Source organism: Lutjanus erythropterus, chromosome 13 (assembly GCF_056507025.1).
Source record: "Lutjanus erythropterus isolate fLutEry1 chromosome 13, fLutEry1.hap2, whole genome shotgun sequence".
Classification (NCBI taxonomy): domain Eukaryota; kingdom Metazoa; phylum Chordata; class Actinopteri; order Lutjaniformes; family Lutjanidae; genus Lutjanus; species Lutjanus erythropterus.
This window is the reverse complement of record NC_139329.1, coordinates 38,747,922-38,762,917: the sequence shown is the minus strand read 5'-3', so window position 1 is coordinate 38,762,917 and position 14,996 is coordinate 38,747,922. Positions and strand designations below refer to the sequence as shown.

Genomic DNA, 14,996 nt, shown 5'->3' with positions numbered 1-14,996 from the left:
ACATATACATCAATACACATGTCATCAAAACTATGAAACATGGAGATTTTGACTTCATGGCAACTTTGAAGCTTTTCCATCTGGTCACCCTAATGTGAGAAATGCAAACACAAACTGTCAGACAACGTGTTTCCTTTCTGCACCATTTCACAACAGAGACACTAAAGGCAACATATGCAGAGAAAGTAGCAGCTCTCATTTCCACGCTGGTTTTCATTGAATTTGCAGCCACAGTCTTTGTGTATTTGTCAGCTGATTTCCTCAGACAGCAGCTCAGGACACAGTCAGATCCTGGGACGTCCTCCAGGTTCATTCTGCCAGTGAAGGAGAGCTCAGTAGGTTCAGTTCACTGGAGGATTTTTATCTTCACCAGGCTCACAGAAGAAATGATCTTGTTAAACTGCTGAACTCCACTTGAGAAAAACTATCATCCATAAATGATCATCATTCAGTCTTTAGTACTAATGAAACTATTAATGCAACAGGAGTCATTCAGTTCATTTAGTGTGAGATGAAAAGCAGATGGAGAAACATAAGATTCATCAAAATACACACAAACACATGACTGAGGTAAATATATACGAGTGCAGTAACAACCTGCAGGGATTTTACACTTCATTAAAATAAAGTTTAACAAACACAAATCAGCTGTTCATCAAAATAAGACACGTTTACGTCACAGTCATTTGGACACTTGTGTCCAAAAACAGCAGTTTGTGTTTCCTGATGTTGCTCAGGAAAACTTTGACATGTGGACAGAAGGAGCTCAAGTTTCAAACCACAAACCTTGTGATCAGTGACTGACCAGCTGAGCTGCAGACGCTCAGGTTCATGTGCTTTGTCACTTTATTTTTATAATAAAGAGTCAGATTTTGTTAGTCTTTAACTTTCATATTTTCTGTCATCACAGGTTTATTGACTGTCGACTCTCAGTGACTCACTGTGAAGTCGTGGCCTCAGCTCTAAAGTCCAACCCCTCCCATCTGACAGATCTGGACCTGAGCAACAACAGAGACCTGCAGGATTCAGGAGTGAAGCTTCTGTCAGCTGGACTGGAGAGTCCACACTGTCGACTGAAGACTCTGAGGTCAGTTCATGTATTTTGCTCTTGTACAGTGTATATCTACCAAAATGAAATCCACAAGAGAAGTTTTTTATTATAAAATATCCCCAGAGTCTGAGACTGATAAAAAAAAAGTTTCCTCAACAAGCATCTTTCTACACTGCAGCAGAAAGGAGAGTCTGTTTCTATAAAAGAAAGCAGTTTTCATTGGTAGAGAAGTCAGCAGCTTGGAAACATGATATTTAAAGGTGAACTTTTCATGGATCCAAATACCAAAGTACTTCTACTGTGTGAGCCTTTCAATATTTGTACCATTGTTGGTGGAGATGATGAGGCTGTCATGGTTCATATTTTTTGATGTGCTGAACAACATGAATTTAGATTTGTCTGCATTGAGAAGCAGTTTATTATTACTGAGTGCAACTTGTAGATGAGAAAAGCAGTGTTGGGGGGAATTTATGTCAGAGTGTGCATCATTCACAATACACAACAAAATGGTGTCATCTGCATAAAGATGAATATTCCAGCCAGTGACAGCTGAGGTCATATCATTGATATAAAGTGTGAACAGGACAGACCCCAGGATTGAGCCTTGACTGAAAGCTTCAAAATATGTGTAATGTAGCCGACCACAACTGGAGCAGCAAGTTTTAAAAAGTCGGGCTCAAGTTTATCGTCTCCCACAGAAATCTGAGAATCCATAGAAAGGAGTGCATCGGCCTCTTCATCAAAAGAGAAAGGCTGCAGTGAAAAAGGAGGAGTTGTCATTATCTGGGTGACTGGATCAATAGTGGACAGAGGTGGTCCTGTGTAAGTTTGATCAAACTGGTTACCAGCAGATGAAAAATGTTCATTAAAAGCTACACAAATCTCCTCATGCTCTGATATAAAACAGACATTTGCTGTGGTGAGAGGAGGAAATGAGCTGGAAGACTTACGGTTAAGAGAATTTACTGCCTTCCACAAATGAGCTGGATTTGAATTTGATTTTGGGATTAGATTTAAATAATAATCAGATTTAGTCTTTCTTATTGCAGATGGACATTTGTTTCTAAGCTGTCTGAAAATAAGTAAGTGACCAGGGTCCCAAGTACGTCTGGCCAGAGTCCAGACTTTATTTCTGTCTTTAATCAAAGAATCAATTTCTGATGAAACCAGAGGCTTGACCTATTCTGTATTGTATATTTTTAAAGGTTCATGCTTATTAACAGGGCGGCCCTGTAGCTCAGTTGGTAGAGCGTCTGCCTCATGTATGGAGGCTGTTAGTCCTCTGCAGCAGCTGCTGGTTCAACTCCTGCCTGCAGCCCTTTGCTGCATGTCATCCCCTCGCTCTCTACCCCCTTTCCTGTCTGCTCTTCAGCTGTCCTGTCCAATAAAGACAGAAACACCAAAACATAACTTTAAAAAAAGGTGCATGTTTATTAACTATTGGGTTAAACGTAGCAGAAACAGCAGAAGTGCTGGGACAGCTGTTAAACATGTCTGTAAAGTTCATGACTTGATGAAATGAATTTTTATTTGATAAAGTCTGATTTATTTCATCCATCCATCCATCCATTATCTTCCCCTTATCCGGGGCCGGGTCGCGGGGGCAGCAGTCTGAGCAGGGACACCCAGACTTCCCTCTCCCTGGACACTTCCTCCAGGTGTTCCGGAGGTACCCCAAGGCGTTCCCAGGCCCAGTGGGGCATGCCCGGAACACCTCCCGAGGGAGGCGCCCAGGAGGCATCCCAGATGCCCAAGCCACCTCAGCTGACTCCTCTCGATGTGGAGAGGGTAGCCAACATGCACCGGGAACAGGTCTGACTTACTGCCGGCAATGCGAACCAAGCTCCTGCTCCGGTCATACAGAGACCGTACGGCCCTTAGCAGAGGGCCCCGTAGTCCATACTCCCGAAGCACCTCCCACAGAATGCCACGAGGGACACGGTCGAATGCCTTCTCCAAGTCCACAAAACACATGTGGACTGGTTGGGCAAACTCCCATGAACCCTCAAGCACCCTGCGGAGGGTATAGAGCTGGTCCAGTGTTCCACGACCAGGACGAAAACATTGTTCCTTCTGGATCCAAGGTTCGACTATCGGCCGAATCCTCCTCTCCAGTACCCTGGAATAGACTTTACCAGGGATGCTGAGGAGTGTGATCCCCCTGTAGTTGGAGCACACCCTCCGGTCCCCCTTCTTAAATAGAGGGACCACCACCCTGGTCTGCCAGTCCAGAGGCACTGTCCCCAACTGCCACGCAACGTTGCAGAGGCGTGTCAACCAAGACAGCCCTACAACATCCAAAGACTTGAGGTACTCAGGGCGGATCTCATCCACCCCTGGTGCCTTGCCACTGAGGAGCTTCTGAACTACCTCAGTGACTTCAGCTTGGGTGATGAATGAGTCAACCTCTGGGTCCCCAGCCTCTGCTTCCTCTACGGAAGGCGTGTCAGTGGGATTGAGGAGATCCTCGAAGTATTCCTTCCACTGTCCGACAATATCCCCAGTCGAAGTCAACAGCTCCCCACCACCACTGTAAACAGTGTTGGCAGGGTACTGCTTCCTCCTTCTGAGGCGCCGGACGGTTTGCCAGAATCTCCTCGAGGCCGACCGGTAGTCCTCCTCCATGGCCTCCCCGAACTTTTCCCATACCCGAGTTTTTGCTTCCACAACCACCCGGGCCGCAGCGCGCTTGGCCTGCCGGTACCCGTCGGCTGCCTCAGGAGTCCCACGAGCCAACCAAGCTCAATAGGACTCCTTCTTCAGCCTGACGGCATCCCTTACCTCCGGTGTCCACCACCGGGTTCGGGGATTGCCGCCGCGACAGGCACCGGAGACCTTATGGCCACAGCTCCTAATGGCCGCGTCAACAATGGAGGCAGAGAACATGGTCCACTCGGACTCGATGTCTCCAGCCTCCCTTGGGATCTGGTCAAAGCTCTCCCGGAGGTGAGAGTTGAAGACCCCTCTGACAGATGGTTCCACCAGATGTTCCCAACAGACCCTCACAGTATGTTTGGGCCTGCCAAGTCTGTCCAGCTTCCTCCCCTGCCAGCGGATCCAACTCACCACCAGGTGGTGATCAGTTGACAGCTCAGCCCCTCTCTTCACCCGAGTGTCCAAGACACACGACCGGAGGTCAGTTGACACGACCACAAAGTCGATCATTGACCTCCGACCTAGGGCGTCCCCGTGCCACGTGCACTGGTGGACACCCTTATGCTTGAACATGGTGTTCGTTATGGACAAACTGTGACTAGCACAGAAGTCCAATAACAGAACACCACTCGGGTTCAGATCTGGGGGGCCGTTCCTCCCAATCACGCCCCTCCAGGTAACACCATTGCCATCCACGTGAGCGTTGAAGTCCCCCAGCAGAACGACGGAGTCCCCAGTCGGAGCACTTTCCAGCACCCCTCCCAAGGTCTCCAAGAAGGCCAGGTACTCTGCACTGCTGTTCGGCCCATAGGCCGAAACGACAGTGAGGCACTTATCCCCGACCCGAAGGCGCAGGGCGGTGACCCTCTCGTTCACCGGGGAAAACTCCAACACATGGCGGCTGAGCTGGGGGGCTATAAGCAAGCCCACACCAGCCCACCGCCTCTCACCGTGGGCAACTCCAGAGTAGACAAGAGTCTAGCCTCTCTCAAGGAGTTGGGTTCCAGAGCCCCGACTGTGCGTGGAGGTGAGCCCGACTATCTCTAGCCGGTACCGCTCAACCTCCCGCACTAGCTCAGGCTCCTTCCCCCCCAGCGAGGTGACATTCCATGTCCCCGCTGTGAGATTCCATGTCCTGGGATTAGGTTGTCGGAGCCCCCGCCCAAGACTGCCACCCAAACCACATAGCATCGGCCCCTTCTGAACCCTCCCACGGGTGATGGGCCTACGGGAAGGCGGGCCCACGTTGCTCCTTCGGGCTGGGCCCGGCCGGGTCCCGTGGGCGAAGACCCGGCCACCAGGCGCTCGCCTGCGAGCCCCAAACCCAGGTCTGGCTCCAGGGTGGGGCCCCGGTAACGCTAATCCGGGTGACGTAAACGACCCTGGTGTTAAACGCTTCATTGGGGGCTTTGGAACCATTCTTAGTCTGACCCATCACCTAGGACCTGTTTGCCTTGGGAGACCCTACCAGGGGCAACAAGCCCCCAACAACATAGCTCCTAAGATCATTTAGGTTCTCAAACCCCTCCACCACGATAAGGTGGCGGTTCACGGAGGGGTGATTTATTTCATATTGAACATTTTGAAATTGTACAGAAAATTTGTGTCTGTATTTTTCATTAAATGACACATGATTGTTTGAATGAGAAGAAACCGAAGAGAATGAAAGTGAAAGTAACAACATGTCTGATTTGATGATTATTCCAGACTGGTCTGAGATCAGCAGCATGTTATTAATGTGTGTTGACATGAATAGGTGTATGAATGTTGTGCTGACATTTGGATGATGTGTGTAGAAGGCTGACATTATGATGATCCACAATAACACAATGACAAAGTCACTCTGCTCATTTTAGAGAAAAGTTCATTGATTAGGACATAGTAATGTTGAGCTGCACATTTAAAACCTCAACACATCTGATTCGATTATAAATGGATTTTTATCTTCATCATTTATTCTTTATTCAGATTGTGGGGCTGCAGTTTGTCAGAGATCAGCTGTGCTTCTCTGGTCTCAGCTCTGAAGTCCAACACCTCCCATCTGACACATCTGGACCTGAGCTTCAATGAAGACCTGAAGGATTCAGGAGTGAAGCTTCTGTCAGCTGGACTGGAGAGTCCACACTGTCGACTGGAGACTCTGGGGTCAGTTCATGTATTTTGCTCTTGTACAGTGTATATCTACCAAATTGAAATCCACAAGAGAAGTTTTGAATTTCCTTCAGTTCTCTTGTTTTCTGGGTTTGTTTCAGCACAAATCACAACAGCTCTTTTTTAAAGTTTGTCAGTCTGAACAGTTTATCTGTGAATTTAGTCTGAAGTCAAACTGGATTCATGTTATTAAGGAAACTGTAGGATTTATCCTTCAATGTGCTGCCAAATTAAATCAACAATTATCATTTTTGTTCCATGTGAGACATCAATAAATCAAAAAAGTCAAACAAGTTCAACACATGTTCAAGAATGTCTTTTTATACAAAACCTTCACAACACAGTATTTTACTGGAACTGATACATAAACACACACACACACACACAAAGTCAGGTGTTTGAAGTTTGGTGTCTGATGTTTGACCAACGACAGGTGACACTTCAACATGTGATGATGCTTCCTGTCAGAAAATGATGTCACTTTGTGTTGTGAGTCGACCAGTAAACAGGAGCATAAATAATAAGGTAGCAGCTTCCATTTAAGATGAAGACAACATTCATGTCAGTCTGCTCACTTCTAAAGATGATGAGGATGAAGCTCACAGTCAGTCAGCTGTGTGTTGATGAAGATGACGGTGGTGATGAAGATAGTCCACATCTGTGGTTTGAAATGAGAGCAGCAGAAGTGCTGGGACAGCTGTTAAACATGTCTGTAAAGTTCAGGACTTGATGAAATGAATTTTTATTTGATAAAGTCTTATTTATTTTATATTGAACATTTTGAAATTGTACAGAAAACATGTGTCTGTATTTTTCATCAAATGACACATGATTGTTTGAATGAGAAGAAACAGAAGAGAATGAAAGTGAAAGTAACAACATGTCTGATTTGATGATTATTCCAGACTGGTCTGAGATCAGCAGCATGTTATTAATGTGTGTTGACATGAATAGGTGTGTGAATGTTGTGCTGACATTTGGATGATGTGTGTAGAAGGCTGACATTATGATGATCCACAATAACACAATGACAAAGTCACTCTGCTCATTTTAGAGAAAAGTTCATTGATTAGGACATAGTAATGTTGAGCTGCACATTTAAAACCTCAACACATCTGATTGGATTATAAATGGATTTTTATCTTCATCATTTATTCTTTATTCAGATTTAGTTGCTGCAGTTTGTCAGAGATCAGCTGTGCTTCTCTGGTCTCAGCTCTGAAGTCCAACCCCTCCCATCTGACACATCTGGACCTGAGCTACAACAGAGACCTGAAGGATTCAGGAGTGAAGCTTCTGTCAGCTGGACTGGAGAGTCCACACTGTCGACTGGAGACTCTGAGGTCAGTTCATGTATTTTGCTCTTGTACAGTGTATATCTACCAAAATGAAATCCACAAGAGAAGTTTTAAATTTCCTTCAGTTCTCTTGTTTTCTGGGTTTGTTTCAGCACAAATCACAACAGCTCTTTTTTAAAGTTTGTCAGTCTGAACAGTTTATCTGTGAATTTAGTCTGAAGTCAAACTGGATTCATGTTATTAAGGAAACTGTAGGATTTATCCTTCAATGTGCTGCCAAATTAAATCAACATTTATCATTTTTGTTCCATGTGAGACATCAAGAAATCAAAAAAGTCAAACAAGTTCAACACATGTTCAGGAATGTCTTTTTATACAAAACCTTCACAACACAGTATTTTCATTCATTCATTCAACCTTTATTTGAACTTGGAAATACATTGAGGTAGAGACTCATTTTCAATGTCGCAGAGTAAAACAATAAAAAATAAAAGCACTTAGACACAGAAAACACCAAAGAGAAACTTACATAAAAGTGGCAACAAGAAGTAAAAACAATAAAAGCAACAATAAAACTGTAGAAATAAATCAAAGTGTCAATAATAAATAAAAACAGTTCAAATGTAGAAGACATTAATCAGGTAAAACAGGAACATCTAGAACTAAAATGCAGTACAGTTAAAGATTGAAATTGTCCTGTGGATAAAAATGAGGAAAGCTTTAAATTGTTCTGCCTGTTGATCAACATTACAGGTGCACAATATGAAAAAGTGGATTTTCCAAACTGAGTAAAAACAGTCGACAGCTGCAGTGTAATCCAGTCACTAGACCGAGTTTGATAAGAGCCCACATCAAAAGAAATGATTGAACTGATGTACGAAGGTAAAAGAGCCATAAGATCTTTATAAATCAATAAAAGCCAGTGTCTTTCACGTCTTACACAGAGAGAGGGACACCCAACCTTAGTATACAAGTCACAATGATGGCTGTTATAACTGTCTCCAGTGATGAATCTGAAGGCAGAGTGATAAACAGAGTCCAGGGGCTTCAGAGTGTCAGCAGAGGTGTGCATGTATAAAATATCACCACAGTCTGAGACTGATAAAAAAAAAGTTTCCTCAACAAGCATCTTTCTACACTGCAGCAGAAAGGAGAGTCTGTTTCTATAAAAGAAAGCAGTTTTCATTGGTAGAGAAGTCAGCAGCTTGGAAACATGATATTTATAGGTGAACTTTTCATGGATCCAAATACCAAAGTACTTCTACTCTGTGAGCCTTTCAGTATTTGTACCATTGTTGGTGGAGATGATGAGGCTGTCAAGGTTCATATTTTTTGATGTGCTGAACAACATGAATTTAGATTTGTCTGCATTGAGAAGCAGTTTATTATTACTGAGTGCAACTTGTAGATGAGAAAAGCAGTGTTGGAGGGAATTTATGTCAGAGTGTGCATCATTCACAATACACAACAAAATGGTGTCATCTGCATAAAGATGAATATTCCAGCCAGTGACAGCTGAGGTCATATCATTGATATAAAGTGTGAACAGGACAGACCCCAGGATTGAGCCTTGACTGAAAGCTTCAAAATATGTGTAATGTAGCCGACCACAACTGGAGCAGCAAGTTTTAAAAAGTCTAGAATAAAGAAGAATCAATTCCTGATGAAACCAGAGGCTTGACCTGTTCTGTATTGTATATTTTTTAAAGGTTCATGCTTATTAACAGGGCGGCCCTGTAGCTCAGTTGGTAGAGCGTCTGCCTCATGTATGGAGGCTGTTAGTCCTCTGCAGCAGCTGCTGGTTCAACTCCTGCCTGCAGCCCTTTGCTGCATGTCATCCCCTCTCTCTCTACCCCCTTTCCTGTCTGCTCTTCAGCTGTCCTGTCCAATAAAGACAAAAACACCAAAACATGACTTAAAATAAAGGTGCATGTTTATTAATTATTGGGTTAAACGTAGCAGAAACAGCAGAAGTGCTGGGACAGCTGTTAAACATGTCTGTAAAGTTCAGGACTTGATGAAATGATTTTTTTTTTTGATAAAGTCTGATTTATTTCATATTGAACATTTTGAAATTGTAAAGAAAACATGTGTCTGTATTTTTCATCAAATGACACATGATTGTTTGAATGAGAAGAAACAGAAGAGAATGAAAGTGAAAGTAACAACATGTCTGATTTGATGATTATTCCAGGCTGGTCTGAGATCAGCAGCATGTTATTAATGTGTGTTGACATGAATAGGTGTGTGAATGTTGTGCTGACATTTGGATGATGTGTGTAGAAGGCTGACATTATGATGATCCACAATAACACAATGACAAAGTCACTCTGCTCATTTTAGAGAAAAGTTCGTTGATTAGGACATAGTAATGTTGAGCTGCACATTTAAAACCTCAACACATCTGATTGGATTATAAATGGATTTTTATCTTCATCATTTATTCTTTATTCAGATTGAAGGACTGCAGTTTGTCAGAGATCAGCTGTGCTTCTCTGGTCTCAGCTCTGAAGTCCAACCCCTCCCATCTGACAGATCTGGACCTGAGTCTCAACAACCTGAAGGATTCAGGAGTGAAGCTTCTGTCAGCTGGACTGGAGAGTCCACACTGTCGACTGAAGACTCTGAGGTCAGTTCATGTATTTTGCTCTTGTACAGTGTATATCTACCAAAATGAAATCCACAAGAGAAGTTTTTTATTATAAAATATCCCCAGAGTCTGAGACTGATAAAAAAAAGTTTCCTCAACAAGCATCTTTCTACACTGCAGCAGAAAGGAGAGTCTGTTTCTATAAAAGAAAGCAGTTTTCATTGGTAGAGAAGTCAGCAGCTTGGAAACATGATATTTAAAGGTGAACTTTTCATGGATCCAAATACCAAGGTACTTCTACTCTGTGAGCCTTTCAATATTTGTACCATTGTTGGTGGAGATGATGAGGCTGTCAAGGTTCATATTTTTTGATGTGCTGAACAACATGAATTTAGATTTGTCTGCATTGAGAAGAAGTTTATTATTACTGAGTGCAACTTGTAGATGAGAAAAGCAGTGTTGGGGGGAATTTATGTCAGAGTGTGCATCATTCACAATACACAACAAAATGGTGTCATCTGCATAAAGATGAATATTCCAGCCAGTGACAGCTGAGGTCATATCATTGATATAAAGTGTGAACAGGACAGACCCCAGGATTGAGCCTTGACTGAAAGCTTCAAAATATGTGTAATGTAGCCGACCACAACTGGAGCAGCAAGTTTTAAAAAGTCGGGCTCAAGTTTATCGTCTCCCACAGAAATCTGAGAATCCATAGAAAGGAGTGCATCGGCCTCTTCATCAAAAGAGAAAGGCTGCAGTGAAAAAGGAGGAGTTGTCATTATCTGGGTGACTGGATCAATAGTGGACAGAGGTGGTCCTGTGTAAGTTTGATCAAACTGGTTACCAGCAGATGAAAAATGTTCATTAAAAGCTACACAAATCTCCTCATGCTCTGATATAAAACAGACATTTGCTGTGGTGAGAGGAGGAAATGAGATGGAAGACTTACGGTTAAGAGAATTTACTGCCTTCCACAAATGAGCTGGATTTGAATTTGATTTTAGGATTAGATTTAAATAATAATCAGATTTAGTCTTTCTTATTGCAGATGGACATTTGTTTCTAAGCTGTCTGAAAATAAGTAAGTGACCAGGGTCCCAAGTACGTCTGGCCAGAGTCCAGCCTTTATTTCTGTCTTTAATCAAAGAATCAATTTCTGATGAAACCAGAGGCTTGACCTGTTCTGTATTGTATATTTTTAAAGGTTCATGCTTATTAACAGGGCGGCCCTGTAGCTCAGTTGGTAGAGCGTCTGCCTCATGTATGGAGGCTGTTAGTCCTCTGCAGCAGCTGCTGGTTCAACTCCTGCCTGCAGCCCTTTGCTGCATGTCATCCCCTCGCTCTCTACCCCCTTTCCTGTCTGCTCTTCAGCTGTCCTGTCCAATAAAGACAGAAACACCAAAATATAACTTCAAAATAAAGCTGCATGATTATTAACTATTGGGTTAAAAGCAGCAGAAACAGCAGAAGTGCTGGGACAGCTGTTAAACATGTCTGTAAATTGCAGGACTTGATGAAATGAATTTTTATTTGATAAAGTCTGATTGATTTCATATTGAACATTTTGAAATTGTACAGAAAACATGTGTCTGTATTTTTCATCAAATGACACATGATTGTTTGAATGAGAAGAAACAGAAGAGAATGAAAGTGAAAGTAACAACATGTCTGATTTGATGATTATTCCAGACTGGTCTGAGATCAGCAGCATGTTATTAATGTGTGTTGACATGAATAGGTGTGTGAATGTTGTGCTGACATTTGGATGATGTGTGTAGAAGGCTGACATTATGATGATCCACAATAACACAATGACAAAGTCACTCTGCTCATTTTAGAGAAAAGTTCATTGATTAGGACATAGTAATGTTGAGCTGCACATTTAAAACCTCAACACATCTGATTGGATTATAAATGGATTTTGATCTTCATCATTTATTCTTTATTCAGATTGAAGCGCTGCAGTTTGTCAGAGATCAGCTGTGCTTCTCTGGTCTCAGCTCTGAAGTCCATCCCCTCCCATCTGACACATCTGGACCTGAGCTACAACAACCTGCAGGATTCAGGAGTGAAGCAGCTGTTTGATCTTGTGGAGAGTCCACACTGTCGACTGGAGACTGTGAGGTCAGTAGAGGGGCGGAGTCAGTCCATGCTGGTTTCAGCAGTATTGAAGTAAACACAGTTTGAATCAAAGTAAAGATCCAGTATTTCCTGTTTTCCTCAGTGAAGCTGTGAGAGGAGAACGGTGACAGGCTTCAGGATCTCAAAGTGTTTGTTTCAACACTAAACAATTGATCAGTTCATCTTTGTCACAGATCTCAGATCAGTCTGACTGAAGCCTGCAAATCACTGGCTCTTATTTCATAGAACCGTGGTTACATTTAGTAACCATGTGGTCTTTGTACAGACCTGAACCTGCTGAAGTCCAGGAACCACAGCTGATGATTTGTCTTCAGTCTTTGTATGAACATGTAGGACCTTTAACATCATAAATATATATATCTGTCCATGTGTCTGTAGTTTTGTCCAAATATTTTGAATATTCACATGTTTATCATGTTAATATTTGAAAAGTAGATGAAATATTCAAAGTGAGACTCTGGTTTTTAACAGCTTTGAACTCTAACAGCAGTAAATCCATCATTAAAGTGAGCAGTGAATGTCTCTGTGTTTCTGCAGTCATGATGCGTTCAGGGACTCTCAGCAGGTTATTTCCACTGTGTACTTGAGTGAAATCTGCAGAGTCAACAGACCTGATGGTCTGTGAGCTTCCAGCTCAGTGTGTCGACTCCAACAGGTTAACATGAGAGCTGAAAGGAAGCAGCTTCGCTCCACAGCTGCTCCACTTGTGCTCTGAACAGGACTGAAGTCCTGCTGCTCTTTATACTGGATGTGATGAAGAAGAGTCTCTGTAAACACTGATTTATGACTCCTGCTGTCTCTCTGCTTCTCTCATCAGCTGGAGGCCGTCTCTGTTATTGTGAGTGATGATGATGAAGGAGTTTGTGTTGAGAGGATCAGCTGTGTCCTGATGATCCACAGAGGTTGAAGCAGCAGCAGCTTGTGTGTGGAGAGACTCTGACTGGGCCGAGTTACTGGGAGGTAGAGTGGAGAGGAGAGCTTCATCCAGCACTGACTGACACACCAATCACAACCAGTGGAGAAGACTGTCAGTGCTGCAGTCTGACCTGCTCTGAGATCCACCTCCAGATGTTGGGGTCCTGGGTACTTAGTTCCACTGTTCCCCTCATTACTGCGCCCCTGGATTCCACAATAATAGAACCAAATGAAAAACTGCGTTCATCCAGTCCCAACATACATTTAGAAGTGTGGAGGACAGAGCAGGAATTATAGCACAGACAAACAGTCAGTGCTGTGGCTGCCCCGGAGTGTGGCTGTAATGCTCCTTCTAAAATTAACTCCCCACACCACCAGTTTGACACGTCCTGTTCTCAACTGGACCTTAAAGTTCAAAGAAAACTACAGCAGCAAATAAACAAAGTCACGTTTCCCAGCGTCTCCGTCATCACACTGGACATCAACAGCAGCGCGAGTCTCCCACTACCTCAAATATATGTCAACATTAACAGCTAACCTGCTAGCTAACATTAGCTAAGCATTAACGTTACTGCAAACAGCGTATATGGACCTGACTGTCTGTCTGAGCCTGTAGACATGTGAGCTGAATGCAGTCGTGTCTTCAGTCTCCTGATGCATTTGTTTTTATTCTGACAGAATCAAAACAGTCACATGATCAACTTACTTCCTGTGGCTTCAACAAATATGAACTCTGCTGTTTGTGTTTTTATCAACTATTTGTACATTACAGATAAAAGTGGAGCAGCTGTTTGTCACTTGTGTAGTTTGAGGTTCAACATGCTGAGTCATGATAATCATGAGATAATGATGACTTAACAAGGTGGTAACGACTCAGCGTGAAGCTTTACTCTGCCGTGGAAGATGGTTTTCATTTGCTGTCTTTATGTTGCAGACGCCTTGTTTTGAAATCAGCGACACATACGGTGGATTTGCTCCACATGTGGCCGATCAGGCAGAAAGTTTTCAATGTAAAGTTTGACAAGTGAAAACATTTTGATGCTCATATTTCCTGCAGCATCAGTGAATCACAGTTTGATGTGTGAGCCTGCTGCTTTTCACATGACATGATCAACACAGACACATAAAGTCGACCTGTGGAGCTTTTTCCCCTCAGAAATCAGTGTTGAAGCAGTTGTTCATGTTGTGGAGCTCCTGCTGGAGCTGCTTTCTGCCACCAGATGGCGCCGTTTCCTCTCAACTGCTGATGTCGACGCTTTCTGTCTTCATTTGGCAAAAATTCAATGTCCTCATCATTTAGTTCAACTGGATTTAAAATGTTCAACTGGCTTTGAAATTCAACTCAGCACACAAGTTCAAACATTAAACCCTGATTTAATCAAACTGGAGGAATTTAAATAACCACTGATGAAGATGATGATGATGATGATGATGATGATGACGATGTTGATGTATTTGTTCTTTCTATTTCTTCTCATATTTTCCATTGATTGCTGTTTTTATATGAATATATTGCTGGTATATATTGTAGAATAAGGCCCATATTTACTTGTGAACTTGCTGTTGTATATATTTAGTTATTATTGTTCTATGATCTCTTTTATATATTGTAGTAGAACGTCGATATTTTGACAGACTTGTTCTTTTTCTATTCTTGTCATTTCTCTGTGCTTCTATATGTTTGTATTGTTGAATGGGAGCAGCTGTAACGTGACCAGTTTCCCCCCCGAGGATCAATAAAGTATTTGTGATTGTGATTGTGAGCTACTTTGTTTTGGCAGCTTTCAAACCTGTGACATGAACACGACTAAAATCCATCAACATAAATATCAAGTTGAGCTGTGAATCAGGAAGATTTGACATTTGATCAACGTCTTCAAATCCACTTTTCTCCTCATGTTTCCCCTGAAGGAGCTTTAAGGGTGAAAAAGTGCTGCAGCTGGATTCAAGTCAAACATCAAAGCACCATCTTTGTTTTCTTTATTTCCACTGGTGGAAAGTATCCGAGTACATTTACTCCAGTACTGTACTGAGTACATCCACTTGATGCTCCTGTTTACTGCTTACTTTTGTTTACTCACAGACTCACTGAGCATGCTTTCCTCCCATTCCTCAGGGACAATGATGTCCAAACCCTGATTGCAGTTTTCTCTGCTCCAATCAGAGAGACAGATCTCTGCTGTCATAGAAA

At 42.8% G+C, this 14,996-nt stretch overlaps 1 pseudogene across 1 annotated transcript; it reads left to right on the top strand.

Moving 5' to 3' along the window:
- Positions 1 to 4,925: 4,925 nt before the first annotated feature.
- LOC146317115 (NACHT, LRR and PYD domains-containing protein 12-like) lies at positions 4,926 to 14,562 on the top strand (annotated as a pseudogene). Its single transcript, XR_014771753.1, has 6 exons — positions 4,926 to 5,073; positions 5,725 to 5,861; positions 7,030 to 7,200; positions 9,611 to 9,784; positions 11,699 to 11,872; positions 12,708 to 14,562. The product of XR_014771753.1 is annotated as an NACHT, LRR and PYD domains-containing protein 12-like (transcript).
- Positions 14,563 to 14,996: the final 434 nt, after the last annotated feature.